The sequence below is a fragment of the Cibotium barometz genome, chromosome 43, assembly GCF_041138505.1.
Source record: "Cibotium barometz isolate CiBa-2024 chromosome 43, ASM4113850v1, whole genome shotgun sequence".
Classification (NCBI taxonomy): domain Eukaryota; kingdom Viridiplantae; phylum Streptophyta; class Polypodiopsida; order Cyatheales; family Cibotiaceae; genus Cibotium; species Cibotium barometz.
Window position 1 is genome coordinate 19,797,299 of NC_141088.1, and position 16,140 is coordinate 19,813,438.

At 41.1% G+C, this 16,140-nt stretch overlaps 1 pseudogene; it reads right to left on the reverse strand.

Annotated features, from left to right (window-relative positions):
* Positions 1-12,615: 12,615 nt before the first annotated feature.
* On the reverse strand, positions 12,616-13,056 carry LOC147613658 (uncharacterized; annotated as a pseudogene).
* Positions 13,057-16,140: the final 3,084 nt, after the last annotated feature.

Consider the following 16,140-nt stretch of genomic DNA (forward strand, 5'->3'; position numbering starts at 1 on the left):
GATTTTAACACCTTAAATATGGGGTACTTAAGTTCCATAAGCAAGACTCATAAGCTTAAAAGGGGGTATAATTTATTCTCGAGAGAAACCTAAATAGGGAGTTTTTATGAGTTTTGTGAACCTAGATGACATCCCCTTTTATATGGAAAGTGAACCCCTATGATAGACCAACACTTATCCTTTGATGCTTTATCATAGTGTAGTTGATCTCTACCTTGTTAAAGATTCCTACTCGCAAAGCTGACTAGGAAGTCTAGCTTATGCTAACTGGTTATGCGAAAGAACATCTTGTGAAAAACTTTGAAGCATCTACATGAATATGGTGCATTGACCAATGCTTATTTCAACCCCTCAAATTCTTATTCACACTCATTTGTCCACTCAAATATTATGAAGAATTTGGATAGTATACATGCTACCTCAACATAAAAGATACTGAATTGTCGATAGTACCCCATGTGGCCCATTAAGCGGTGTTGCACTCCCTTGAAGTTTGTGGGAGTTGTTAGTTCCGCAATCACTCGGATCTTACTTTGATCTATAGATATGCCATTCCTATCTCCCAATATCACTCCATCCTAAACCTAGAATTGACATTTGAGAGGATTGAAGGAGATCCTGTACTCTTTGTATTTGATTAATACTTTTTGTAAGCATTCAAAGTGCTTGTCCCATGTGGAATGCATTAGAAAATGAGTAGATCTCTGGTACAAAACATTCTTATAACCCTAACCCTTTTTTCTCTCTTGCACCTAAGCTCATTCCTACACACTTTCACCCTACACAATTTACTCTTGAGCACAGTCTTAATTCTTTTGACATGGTATTAGAGCCTAATAGGAATTAAAGAAGTGGTGAACAACTTGAAAACTCAGAATCGGGAGCTCCAAAAGAACAACTTGTTGCTTAAGCAGGCCTTTGATATTGAATGGGACAAGATGAATGCAGCCAAACAGGATGCACGAAACAAGCAACGACACCTTGCAAGCCTGAAGAAGCTTCTGTTGAAAAAATAGGTAGAGGGAGAGGAGACACACACACAGGAGCAAACCCTAATGTATATTGCAAACCCAAACCATAGAGGGAAGCCATCTCCCTTCTCACATAATGCATAAAACCATAATCCATAATACACACAACACACTATGACTTCTGTCCACACACATCTAACCCTAGCTAATGTCCACACACTATGACCAGCTAGACGCGGTCATTTATGTCTCACACATGTTCCTACCTAACATGCTAGCACATAACATAGCTGGCTCACACTGACATCGAGCTTGAATCTCAACAGCCCCTCTCAAGCTCATGATGTACTGCCATAGATGAAGATGTAGATGAGCTTGGGATATCAAGGCTCTCAACACTCCCCCTCAAGCTCATCCCACGTACTCCCAACATAGTACGGAAGTACTCAAACTTCTCCTTGCTAAGTGGCTTTGTAAAGATGTCTGCCACCTGCTCTCATCAGTCGTCACATACTCTAGATCCACTGTACCATCCAACACTTTCTCTCTGACAAAGTGATAATGGACCTCTATGTGTTTGGTCCGCGTATGAAATATTGGATTCTTGGCCAACTGTATACTGCTCATGTTGACATCACAATGAATGACAACTTTGCCATCAATAGGCTCACCCAAATCTGCCAAGAGACTCTTTAACCAAATTCCTTCACAAGTAGCAATGGCTGCACCTCTGTATTCAGCCTCTGTACTAGATAAAGCAACTGTAGGTTGCTTCTTGCTACTCTAACTCACCACGGCACTTCCAAGTGTAAAGGCATAACCACTAGTAGACCTCCTGTCATATGAGCTACGTGCCCAATCAGCATCTGTGTAGCCATGTATATCCAAGCCTTTACCACTCTCATAAAGAAGACCATAATGTGCAGTGGTCTTTACATATCGCATAATGCGTCTCACTGCATCCAAATGAGGTTTTCTGGGGCTCTGCATAAACTGGCTTACTAGCACCACTGCATAACTCAAATCCGGGCGTGTGATAGTCATGTAAATGAGACTACCAACCATCTTCCTGTACATAGATGGATTATCTAACTCCTCACCAAAATCAGCCCACAACTTTACATTCTGCTCCAAAGGTATACTCATAGGCTTACACCCTGTCATGCCATATTTTGCCAACATATCCAATGCATATTGGCGTTGCACTAACCATGTACCTGCATGGTCTTTGATCACTTCAATTCCAAGAAAGTATCTCAACTCACCCAAATCTTTCATGTCAAATTGCCCACTCAATGCTTTCTTGACATGCATCACATCTGTACCATGATCACCTGTGATAATCAAGTCATCCACATAGATGACAAGTAAAACAATTCCATGATCTGTTTTCTTCACATAGAGTGAAGAATCTACTGTAGAAATCTGAAATCCAAGGGAGATAAGATATCTACTCATCTTATCACTCCAAGCACGAGGTGCTTGCTTTAAACCATATAAAGCCTTTTTCAATCTACATACATGAGTGGGATACTTTGGGTGTACATAACCTTCTGGCTGTGCCATATACACTTCTTCTTGTAGATCACCATTTAGAAATGCATTTTTCACATCCATTTGATGCATTTTCCAACCATTAGCTGTAGCCATAGCAATGACTGCTCTTACTGTTCCCATCTTTGCCACTGGACTAAATGTTTCATCATAGTACAAACCTTGGGTTTGTGCATAACCCTTAGTTACCAATCTTGCTTTATGTCACTCAATGGAACCATCAGACTTGCATTTCACTTCGTAAACCCATTTACAACCAATAACATTTTTGTCCCGTGGTAATGCAACCAAATCCCATGTGTCATTATAAACCAATGCGTCCATCTCAACATCCATTGCTTTCTCCCATACATGCTTTCCAATAGCTTCTGTATAGCATGTAGGTTCCACATGCTTCACCAAAGATGTCATATATGCATAATGCATAGCAAAATCACGGTATGTCAACCTGTCACAACTGGATATCTGACCCTTTGGGATCTCTGCAATGCATGCGGATCACTCTGAACACCTGCCACTCTAGCATGTGGTGGCATATATCTATCCTGCCTAGCACCAGGTGTGCGTAAAACGAGTATACCAAGTTCCTCATCCAAACTCTCTGAACTTGATGACTCATAACCTATTATTCCAATGCCTTCAACCTTCTTCTTTCCTTTGTCCACAGCACTACTCCCAGTGCTCAAACTCTCATGCCTCAAACGTCCTGACCATGGACGTACAATACTACTCTCAGCCTCTCTTGCTGGCCCAGACATAGAAGTAGAACTAGAACTTGCTTGTGGCAAGTTCACATGCACATCAGCTTCAAGTGACTCAATGACACCCTCATCCTTTGCTTTGTACCAACTAGCAAGCTCATCAAACACCACATCTCGTGAGATAACCACTTGTCTAGTTTGTGGATTGTAACATTTGTATGCCTTACGATCCTGTGCATATCCAACAAATACACACTTTTCTGCCTTAGGATCCAACTTCCTTCTTCTTTCATCAGGCACATGTACATAAGCTATGCATCCAAAAACTTTGAGGTGTCCAATGTCTGGCCTAAAACCTGTGAGCCGCATCTCTAGCGTACTTCCATGTATGGCTACTCTATAGGTGTTTTATTCAGTATATACACCGCAGTAGCACAAGCTTCTGCCCAATAATAATCTGGCATGCTCTTTTCATTGAGCATTGCCCTAGCCACTTCACATATGACTCTATTCTTTCTCTCAGCCACACCATTTTGCTGAGGTGTATACCTGCAAGTCAATTGTCTTCTTATTCCATGCTTTCTCAAGAAATGCGCAAAAGCATTTGAGGTGTATTCACCACCTCCATATGTCCTCAAACACTTAATCCAAGAACCATATTGCTTTCCTACAAAAGCTTTGAAATCCATAAACTTTTCCAACACTTCACTTTTGTCTCTGAGAAAGTATATCCATGTCATTCTGCTGAAATCATCAATGAATGTCACATAATATAAACTGCCTTTGATAGATGGGTTTTGTGCAGGACCCCATACATCATTATGTACTATCTCAAGTGGCCTGCTACTCATGTTGCCTTCTCTAGGAAACCGCAACCTCGCCTACTTTCCAAACTGACAAGCTTCACAAACATGCATATTCCCATCATACTTGAATCTAGGCAGCCCACTAACAATGCCTCTTGCCTGCATGTTCTTTAACTTTTGTATATTGACATGTCCAACCCTCTTATGCCACATATCAATGTCCTGTACCACATTTCTGCTTTTAGAGAACATGGCTGATTTTAACTCAGGAATCCCAGTATCCAGCTTAAACAACCTGCCTTCTTTCTTGCCTTTAGCAATGACTCTACATCCATGTTTGAAATCCTCAACGAAGCAACCATGCTCGTTGAAACGAACCTATAATCCCTGTTCCACCATTTGACCAACTGAGGCCAAGCTTTTTGACCAACTGAGGCCAAGCTTTTTGTAATCGAAGGCACATACAATACATCTGACATAGATTTTGTTTAACCATCATGCATAACCAATGGTACACTTCCAACATGTGTAATGGCATGCTGAGTATCATCTCCTGTCTCCACATAGCCTTTCACATCCATAGGCTTCATATGCTCAAATCATTCACCATGACAAGTCATATGGTTTGATGCTCCAGAGTCCATATACCAAGTGTCATCATTTTCAGCATTTGTCATCATAGATCCCACAACATGTTTCATGGCAAACAAGTGATTTGCGCTGCCATCATTACTGCTTGATGCATAATTTCCACCATGTTGTGCATAATTTCTACCATAATGTCCACCACGTTGTGCTCTACTCCCTCTCAAATCATTCTGTTTGCGGAAACAATCACGTGCCATATGACCAAATTTCCCACAGTAATGGCATTTCACATCTTGCATAGATGTTTGTTGGCCTTGCCAACGTTCTCTACCACGAGGATTACCTCTGCCTCTCTGAGGTGTATATCCACGACCACCTCTAGCACCATGAGAAGGCTGAAAATTCTATTGTGGTGACATGTCTTGCCATCCACGACCATTACCACGGCCACGTGATGCGAATCTCCCCCTGCCTCTAAATCCTCTTTGAGAATAGAAAGCTTGATTTCTGCCATTATCATCATGGCTAGTAGATGCATCCTGAAAAGAATCACTGAGTTTGATTTCCTCAACAAGCAAGAGTGAAACCAACTCATCAAAACCTGGTAAACCTCCTGTACTTGATCGATTGTTTAAGACCAGTGAGTAATTGATCGATTAATCACACTCTGTTTCTCTATAACCAGTAGAGAAGATAGCCTGTTTAATCAGCTCATTTCCAGCTCAATTGATGATAATTTCTCAATCCAATCATGTAGCCTCCTTCTCAAGTGTATGTAGTAGCCAATTGCTAAACCAATTTTGAAATTAATCAAGCACAAGAGGTGATTTTGGTCCTCCACTTTGTAAAATAGTGTGAAATATGCTCTGTTTCTCTGTCCAGCCTGCGTCGTCTACCCCTGAGGGATTTGGGAGTGATTATAGTGTTAATTGATGATGGAATTAAGTCCCCAACACACCTAGGCATGTGTCCAATCCATCAATGCTTTGTTTTTTGCCAAAAACTTGCTCCAAATGCATCAAAATTTGGCTTCCTTTTCTCTGTTTTGTGAGAGCTCAAAAACCAGTAAATTTCACTCATTGAAATGCATCCAAATTGCTCCAAAATCAGTGTAGGGCTTGCATTTGAGTTGCCAATACATTCCTCCTTGTGAGATACATGTGTCTTTGCCAGATTTACATCTATTTCCACCATACATCACCACTTCCAAGCTTCAATGGAAAGCTTTCAAAAACCAAAATTTTTCTTTGCTTTGGGTTGTCCTAATTTGCTTTGTTTTTGCCTGAATCACCTGCAATCCGCTCAAGGATGTTTAGAATACCTTACCCGGTAGGCCAAGCTCTCAGATCTGTGTGCTCCAAGCTTTACAGCATCAATGGCAAGCTTCACAGCTTTTCTTCACAGCTTCTTCTCCCTCTTCTCTCACTCACTCATAAACCCTAATAGATAGCACAAGGCTCTGATATCATATTGAAAAAATAGGTAGAGGGAGAGGAGATACACACACAGGAGCAAACCCTAATGTATATTGTAAACCCTAACCATAGAGGGAAGCCATCTCCCTTCTCACATAATGCATAAAACCATAATCCATAATACACACAACACACTATGAGTTGTGTCCACACACATCTAACCCTAGCTAATGTCCACACACTATGACCAGCTGGACGCGGTCATTTATGTCTCACATGTTCCTACCTAACATGCCAACACATAGCATAGCTGGCTCACACTGACATCGAGCTTGAATCTCAACAGCTTCTAGTAGGCTTTCGACAATAGAAAAGAAAGCGTCAGTCCCTAGAAACCTTGGCAACCCTAAGTGGAGCAAGAAAACGACGTGTACGAGCAACAAGGTAACTTCTATTCTTGCCATTGTTTTGCAGGCCATTCTGTTTTGTGAAACATATTGATGTTATTTTGTATTTATGTTCCATGTAGAGATATTGCTGGGGCGATATGATGGGATATGAAGGTGGTGCTGAGGAATGTAGAGCAGGCATATTGAAACATGTTGTTAAGTTATCAGATATATCAAAGCTGCTAGAAGATCCCACATGCAAAATAGCTAAGCAAATCCAAAACAAAATTTCTGGAGAGCTGCAAAATATGGTAAGCCCCATACAGATTATGGATGCATGTGATAGTGCTAGTGTCAGTAGGAAGGGATATGAAGCCATTTACAGGGTGTTTACACTAGGTCATCGTGCTAAAGGACTTCTTCGACCCATGCTACCAACTCCATACAGTGTAACCATGGCAAGAAAAAGTACAAACTCAGACATTGCAAACATGTTAGGTGGCTACCGTCATGTGGAGGATGCTTTGCATGTATGTACTACAAAGGTATTTAAATACAACAAGTACAACAATGTCTTTATTGATTTAAGGACCCTTCAAAGAGCTATGATTTCTTATTATGGTCTAAGCATTGAGGAGTGCCAAGGTTAGGCTATGTTTGTGTTAAAGCTTGATGAGTGTACGAAAATTAGAAAGAGTCATCCTAACACTTATGAACAGGGCTATCAAAGGAAATCTGGAACAGGATGATAATCTTCTTGGCTGTAGTGCACAAGCCTCAAATTCCAACACGGGAAGGCAATCTCAGGGAAAAGATTACTATGGAGTGCAATCAGAAAAGAATATATGGTGGTTGTCAGCATTTGAGCTTCCACAGGAGACGAATGATACATTGCGATGGTACCTTACCCGAACAGGCATCCCAAATGTCATATCATTGCAATCAAAAGGAGAGACTTTGCATGTGGAATATGTAGGAACATTTACAGTTGAGTGGCACATGGTAGGGGATTTAAAGACATTGAAGTGTATGCTAGGATGCAAGCTAGGAGCAAATACTTTTTTTCCATGTATTTATTACTGCCATTCAAAATCAGAGTATATTGAACGTGGCAAAGCTTCAGGCAAGGTTGCAACCACCAAGACAACCAAATCTCATGCAAAGGGCAAGAAAAATGTACAACCACCTTCAATGAGTACAAGGCAAAACAAAGATCCAAAGAAACCTATTGAATGGGTTAATGGCATTATGAATTGTAATACCAATTGTCCGCCTAATCGTGATCAAGAAGATATCTCATGGAGCCCTATATTAGAGATTCCACTTTCCCGTGTTCATATTTGCACGCTTCATGCTAGGTTACGCATAATGGACAAATTACTGAAGTTACATATCAATTATGCATAGAATATGGAGCCTGAACATCTTCGCACAACGAATGCATCAGTAAGCGGGAAGATGTCCTTTCAAGCGTGGGGCTTCATGGTGGTGCTGTAAAGTTAACTCAGGATACTAAAAAGTCAAGACCAGGTCAGGATAATCCAAACAAAATATGCATGGGTGGGTCCAAAGCAAGACACCTTCTCTCAAATTACGAGGGGTAGAATAGTCACACAAAATATGAGATATGGAAGGCCATTTGTGAATGCACCACTTATCGTGGGAATAATGCAGAGCTTGGTCTCAAGCATGCAAGGCTGTGGGAGTCACTTGATAAAATGATTCAATTGCTAGAAAAGGCTCCACTTGTTGCTGAGGAGATTATACAAACTTAAAGACTGCAATACATACATTTACTCAACAAATGGTTGATGCATGGGGAGAAACACATATCACCCACTATATGGTATTTACCTTTCTATCTATTTACTGATATTCATCGCCAAATAGTAAAATTCTGATATGATCTTTGTTGCAGCACATTATATTTGCCCACGCACAGTTTTTTCTCGACCAATATGGTCCAATGGCAATTTGGAGCACCCAAGGAATGGAGCACTCTCATTATCAAGCTAAGGCAGCATACTTTAAGCACACGCGACATTGTGGAGGTGGTAAGGAAAAAAGCAATGCCTTGCATGAGATGGTTAATTGGTTTTATCGCAGTTTGGGAGGTCGACGCCAACAAAAACCAAAAGGGCAGGTGTCATTACTACGAAAGGTTGTAAAAAATGTCAATCTACAACGAGCAATTGCATGGTGAGCATCAAGTGCCATGCATGGGATGCGTGAGTGGTTCGGTGCGCGTAGGCGTATCAATCAAAATGGGTTCCATATTAAAAAATTGTAGCCTTTTTTAAGTTAAAGCTTTTTTTTTAAATTTCTAGAGATATTTTTTTTATCAATAAGTTTTTTCAAAAACTATATAAACCTGTAAAAGTCAGTTTTAAAAGTACATTTTCACGTTCATTCACTCGTGTAAGTCAATGGATGGCTAGAACTAAGCACACTGCACGCAAAACTGAGAACCCAAACGTACCGTCTGGTGCACACAATTTAATACAGGCAGTCGCTGCGGCACAGGCATTTCAACAAGTGCAAAAACGCATCAAAAAGAAGCATACAAGCATGGACAGAGAGGTAGAGACTCGATAGGAAGATGTACAGCCAGATGTGTTTTCAGGACTGGACAATATTGAGGATGTCTCCAAGTAGCCTGGAGACACCGGCTCATTTAGAGCCACGCGTACACCATTCCCCCGACCTCTCTCAGAGGCTGAGCAGCAGCAGCGTGTGCTTGAAGCAGGGATTTCATAAACGTGTTCACAAATTCGTGATCACGTTAACAAAACGTGTTATTAACATTCTAAAACATGTGATCACAACATATATTCACAAGACTTGATCTCTTACCGGCCAAAACTTACTATTCCTGTAAACTCGGCGGGATTCTTTGTTTCTTGGCGGGCCCCGCCGGGAAACAAAGAATCCCGACGGGCATATTTCTTATTAATAAAAGGCACCCGACACCCTCCAGCCAGCTTTTTGGGAAGATTGTCCTTGTTTTGGGGGCGTCACATCTTTCCTTGAAGTGCTTATAGAGCTCCCAGTTGGCTAGGAGCGTCCTCTAGAGAAGAACATCCTTATCTTAGGGACTATTATCTTTCCTTGTTGGCACTCCTAAGGCTACTGAGCCACTAGTCCTCAATTCTTTGAATTGTGGGCAGAGTGTGGTTCGTATCTAATACTCGCGGAGATTTAGGGACAAAGTTGGAGTCACTTCAACTTTGCGTTCGAGCAGCGCAGGTAGTCTACCTTATTCTGCTCTATAAATGGTTTGATGGAGCCAAGAGTCCTCCTTAGGGGCTTGTATTGGTTCTTGATATTTGATATAGTCTTTATTAGACAAGGGTCTATTGTCCTATACTAGAGTGTTGGGCAAACATAGATCTTTGATTTGCTTTGTCAATGTTAGAGTCTTAGAGAAGGTCTTTTGTCCTATACTAGAGTATTGGGCAATCATAGATCTTTGATTTATTTAAAGTATCCTTAATTGGGTACGAAAGACATCCTTCATTGGGGGTGCAATGTGCATTGTATGCATACTGTCAATTACATGTATCTTAATCTTAAAATACACATTTATGCATTCGTCTTGTCTTGTCGTGACGCTAAAAGTCTAGCAAAAATTAATATCTATGGTTCTGTAAGTTGAAAAATAAAACTCCTATAGGCAAAAAACTTTCAGTCATCCTTTGCAGTTAGCATGAATCGTCATGGATGTCTTTCTCTTTTAAAATAAAAACAATAAACAACATATATGACGATCAACATGTATGACGATCTTTTATTTTTGTCAAAATAGATTCAAACTAGTTTTAGATTTTTGCTTGGCTACATTTTAGCTTTTCAGTAATCACTTGGTTTTTTAAGGCTTCTATGTTTCTGTGGGGTGATATATGTTTTGTAATATGTGAGTGGCTTTGTTGTTACTTCGTTTATGTATTCATTATTGTATGCTTGCTTGAATAGGTTATTTGAGATGGAAGAAAACATTGGACCTAGCGATACTTCTAATAGAGCTCAAATTCAGAATAGCAGAAAAAAAGGCTTGTGGGATAGTGTGGAAATATGCAATTAACATCGGTGACCGATTCATATATTGGGAGTGTAAGCTATGCCACGCAGTAAAATCAAGTGGGGTGCCTCGATTAAGAGAACACTTTTTAGGTGGAGTGAAGAAAAAAGGTGGAGGATGTACCCACCCCTCTGCACCTGCAGTGGCCAAATGTTTAAGAGATGAAATACAGAAGAAAGACGCAAGGAAACAGTTCTCATCTACTGCCAATGTATCGAGGCAGGAAGAACATTGTTGTTCTAATCATCAAACTCTAGAAGCATCGCGGGCTTGTACTCCGAACTTTAAGGTGCAACTAGAAAGTAATCTACCCAGTGCATCTTCTTGCAAGCGTCACTTTAACATACCCATGCATCAAACTTCATTGCATGAAAGCTTACGTAACGGTCTGCTTGATGATGCACAGCTCGCCCTTGCTGAAGCGATCTACTTTTCAGGGAGTGCTATGGTGATGGTGGAGAGTGAGCATTGGAAGAGAGCATGGAAGAAAATCGGTGAATTTGGATCAGGGTTTTCGCCGCCTTCGTATCATGCTATGCGAAATGATCTATTGGAGAAATGCTATGCTCAAGCGAAAGAACGTGTACATAGAATAATTCTTAGCAACATAGAGCTTTCTCGATGTAGTATAGTCAGCGATGGATGGTCCAATGTACAAAGAAAACCATTAATTAATATAATGGTTGTTTCACCTAGAGGTGAGACTTTTATGTGTGCCGTGGATTCGGCTGGTGCAATAAAATCTGGGGCGTATATTGCTGGTATCATTGCCTCTGTGATAGAAGAAGTGGGTGCCAAAAATGTAGTCCAAATTGTTAAGGACAATGCAAAAAATTGCAAGAATGCATCCAAAATCTTAAAGCGACAGTATCCAAATGTTTTTCCGTCTGGCTGCAATACTCATAGTTTGAATCTTGTATTGAAAGATTGGTATAAAAGTGATGATACCAAATGGTTTGCCTCAATCGTCGTCGATACTATTTGCAAGCTTGTGAGATTTATGCTCAAGAGACAGAGAGTGTTAGATATTTTTCGGCCTCGCATGTCAGTTATGTTAAAGCTTCCTGCAGAGACCAGGTTTTGCACTCACTTCTATACTTTCGAGTCTCTTCTTCGAAACAAAGATGCAATTTGTGAAACATTTACATGGATGGCAGTTTATGATTGGGAGAGCACTCAGACTGAAAGAGTGAAAGAGAAAATCCATGGTGGCTTTGTCGTGAGTACTGCCGCCCATCCACCACAACTCCTACACTTTCCTCCAAAAGTCATATAACACCTCTAATAAATATCCCAAGGTGAAAACATCGCTCGCAGGAGTGTATGCATCTTCCAAGAGAGGATCAAAAATCTCTAGAACTATCCATGGTCGCTTGTTTCGCTCCCTGTCGGCATAAGCTTGAGCCTCTGCCACCTTTTTGGATTTTTACTGGCTTCGAATACAAAATTGAGCGATACTCGCTTTTTGGGCGCTCTCAGCAGAAGGCCCCAGTCAATGATACCAATGCGTGCTTTTAAATCCTTTGTAAAATCTAGCACAACATTGAAGGGATGTAGCAATTGAAGGGATGTAGGTCAGTGTGAATGATGCTAGCCATGTGTGCGGCTGCTAGGCCATCCACCAGGGCATGCATAATGTGAGGCATATTCAAAGCCACCTCCTTTATCTGAGCGAGGTGCACCTGGCTTAATTGTATGTCAGCAGGCGGGGGCTTTTTCCATCCCTGATCCAAGCGGTACATCGCTTTGGTAAATTCACTGTATCTGAAAGAAACCTTCAAGAGCGTGTCACCCAGCAAATATAACGAAAAAATAGTGATCCACGGCAATTCCTTGGTGAAGGCTATGCATTGCACGATGGATGGGTGTAGAACCTGCATGCCCTGCTCTGCCTGAAAGCTCTCAAATCTTGAGCTGCCTTCTCCCTTGTAAAGCTTTCCGCAAAAAGTAATGTGCTCTGGAAGAAATGAGATGCCCTGGACCTTATCCTCCTTCACTGTGCCAAAAGCTCCTCACCCTGTTGTTTGCCCCTCAATCAAGGCCTCGTGCGAAACGCCGATAAGGTGTGTACATCGCTCGTTGAAAATGGTACGCATGATTGCGCCCGTCCGTGTCACATCCGGTTGTCCGGACGGTGTAGCTGGGCGATGCGCACTCTTTTCGGAAGTGTGTCTGCTGAAAGAACTCTCATACGTTTGCTCTTCACCTTCTGCTCATTCCATGTTGCGTCCCACAGTTGTAACGGCGTAAGTCGGCATAGGGTGGTGCGGCATCTCTGAGATCCTCATATGCCGAACGCATACTCCCCAAGATAGTGCGTATCCTGTGCTGGTAGTCAAAGTCGACTAACTTCCATCTTTCACACAATTCAGCGTTGCCTTCACATATGAGACGACGCTGTGCATTTTCCCAGATCTGCACGACGAGGTCTCTCATGAGGATATCTGACTCATTAGTCTTTCTGACAGCTTCTTCTGATAATTGTGACACTATGATAACTGCCTCTGTAGCGAATGGCTCGTAGGATGATCTTTCGCTCTTCGATGGAGAGCATGGTGGCCATCGTCGCAAATCTAGAAAATATCTTAAGATACAGAACAAAAAGAGAATATCAAACAATAGTATTGAAAACAACATCAAGCAATACATCAACATGTTATCCATTTACGCTTTACACTAAAACAGGTAAAACAACCGTAACAAGTGTGTCACATTAATTATCATTGATCAAACAAAAGAAGCATCCATTGTTGCACATTCACTGAACTTCTACCACCAATCAAGTAGATCAAGAGAAATATATGAGAGAGAGAGAGAGAGTATCAAGACACAGATAGAGAGGAAAGGCACTGTGAACAGTCAAGCTAAATATTCATTGTCATATATACATATCTTTCTAGCCATAATCACGTGAATCGAGGGAGAGATAGAGCGAGCGAGAGAGAGAGAGAGAGAGAGAGAGAGAGAGAGAGAGAGAGAGAGAGAGAGATTAAAATTGTTTTATATTCACTGTCTAGCCAAAATCACCTAAGTCAAGACAGTGGAAGGAGGAGAGAAATAGATGGAAAGAGAGATTTTATTAGATGGCATTTTGAATAATTTCAGCAATGTTTAAAGATAGTTTCCTAAATGGTTTCATAAATTCTTAAAGACAGTGCAAAACAATTTTTATAATCCCTTTATGGCATTTTAAATAATTTTTAAAATTTTTAAAGATGAGATTTTAAATGGTTTTATAAATTCTTAAAGATAATGCAAAACAATGTATATGATTGTTTTATATTCATTGTGATCTATACATGGAAATCTAACCATAATCACCTAGTCAAGACAGAGATAAGAGAAGGAAAATAGAGAGAGAGATAGATATAGAGAGAGAGAGTGAATAATAGAAGACATTTTGAATGATTTCGTAAATTCTCCAAGATAGACTAAAATAGTGTGTAGAATTGTTTTGTTTACATTGTCATCTTTGCATGGACGTTTAGCCATAATCACCCAAGTAAAGATAGAGGTAGGAGAGAGAGAGAGAGAGAGAGAGAGAGAGAGAGAGAGAGAATGATAGAGAGAGAATATCATCTATTTTTTAGTGTTATTTCGGTTATTACTTTGTTACTTTGATTTTACTATTTCATGAAATGAGACTTGTAGACAATATGATTTAAACTATGATCCATGTGATACTCAAGCCGCGTTACCAACCAAGTATCGCATGTATCACACGCAATAAAAACAACACAGGCCACATTACCGGTAAACCAAACAAATTTACGACATTTTTTGACCGCATTATCGGTCAAATGCCACAATATGCAATCAGAGCATATGCACTAGCGAACGACACCATTTTGCTGCGTTACCAACAAGATGCCGCCCGAATCTATGGGAATAGGAATTGGATACGGACATAAATTAGCCACGTTACCGACCATATGCCTGCATTTGATAAAGGGAAGGGAAGGTGACATCGTCATAATGATACTATGCTTGTCGTATTACCGACTAGTACCATTACAACGTGCCATACTTACCATAGGACACAACTCGGCCGCGTTACCGACCATGTGCCCCATGATAAGCACCATTCCGAAGAATGGCCTTACACACACACACGCATCTCTCGTGTGGTGGACCACCCACATCTAGCCGCGCACTGTGAGACTGTGGGCGGCTGCCCGCACGAGTACTCACACACCCACACTACCCACATGCAGATAAGACATTACCTGTGTGTAAACAGCTGTCAAGTAATAAATCCCCAAGGGGCCCCGTGGGCTTCATATATATAGAAATATGTTGCCCGGCAGGAATTCTGATGGCCCCGACGGTTCCCGTCGGGTTTTAATTATACCCGGCGGGCCCATTGGGTTTTTTTTGAATCCCGATGAGATTTTGGCCGGTTGCCAGGTAACCAGCAACCTGCTATTTTGTGAACGTGTAATCATGTAAACATGTTATTAACATGTTCACATGTGTTATTAACAAGAAAAAACTTGTGATCACGTGAATATTAAATCCCATGCTGGAAGAGCAACAATGCTAGATTGATGAGGAGGCGCATAGAAGAAGAGAGCAAGAGAAAGCCCTACTCCCTCACCAACAGCTAGAAGAGGAGCTAAGGGTCGCATTTGAGGAAGACCAGGAAGCAATAAGGGGGACACCTCATCCTAGATTCACTCCACCTCTTTTGCTTTTCCCACCAGAATATCTCCACATATCCTAGATCTTCTCATGCTACCCTTTATTCTCTCCCAGTAGATACCTCTCACCTTTTCACTGCTACCCACTCTTTTACAGACTCTCTTTTACATCCTCTTGCTAAGGGCTTGTTCTCGCATACACCCATTCACTTGCATCCAATGATATGTTACATGATATAGTTTTAAGGTACTATGGATAGAGTTATCCACGATCCCCCTTTTTGTAATAGAATGATGACTTGGCATTTCTTAGAGGGCCCAAAAATGAGTCCACATTTTTCCTAATGAATGAGTTGGGGAGCATTACATGAAGTTTCCAGGAGGTCTCAAAGGCTCAAATCATGCTCTCTTGGACAACTTTGGCAAAGAAGTATGAAGTCGTTCATATTGATGCTTATGCAAAGAAGTATGAAGTCGTTCATATTGATGCTTATGCAAACCATTCATACTATGGTTTTACTATGTGCATGTTTCAAGGACCAAACATATTCGGGTGGGGATGGTTCATAATGAAGTGGTGGACACATGAGTGTGGACACAAAGTGTACATATTAGTAAGGGCCAACCATAAGTTGAATAGGCCAAGGGGCCAAGAGTAAGTGTGGGACATAGGCTTATGGACCAAAGGCCAAGGAGGGTGGACATTAATAAGTGTGTGTGAAAAGGGGGCCATGGTATATAGGCCAATGTGCATTACTAATCACAATTAACTCATACTTATCAAGACTACAAGCTAAAAAGCTTTCATGGCAACGTTGCCCTCCTCTTTGTCCATGGATGGTGCTTCTACACCGATGTTATCATTCCATGCTTTCAGTGGCCAGCTGTAGTTCATTGCAGACAACTTAGAATGATCCATGACTGGGAAATTGACCATGTTTACTTGCACCAAAAACCTGGAAGGTCAATCTCAAAAATTAGAGTTACCACCACCCAGT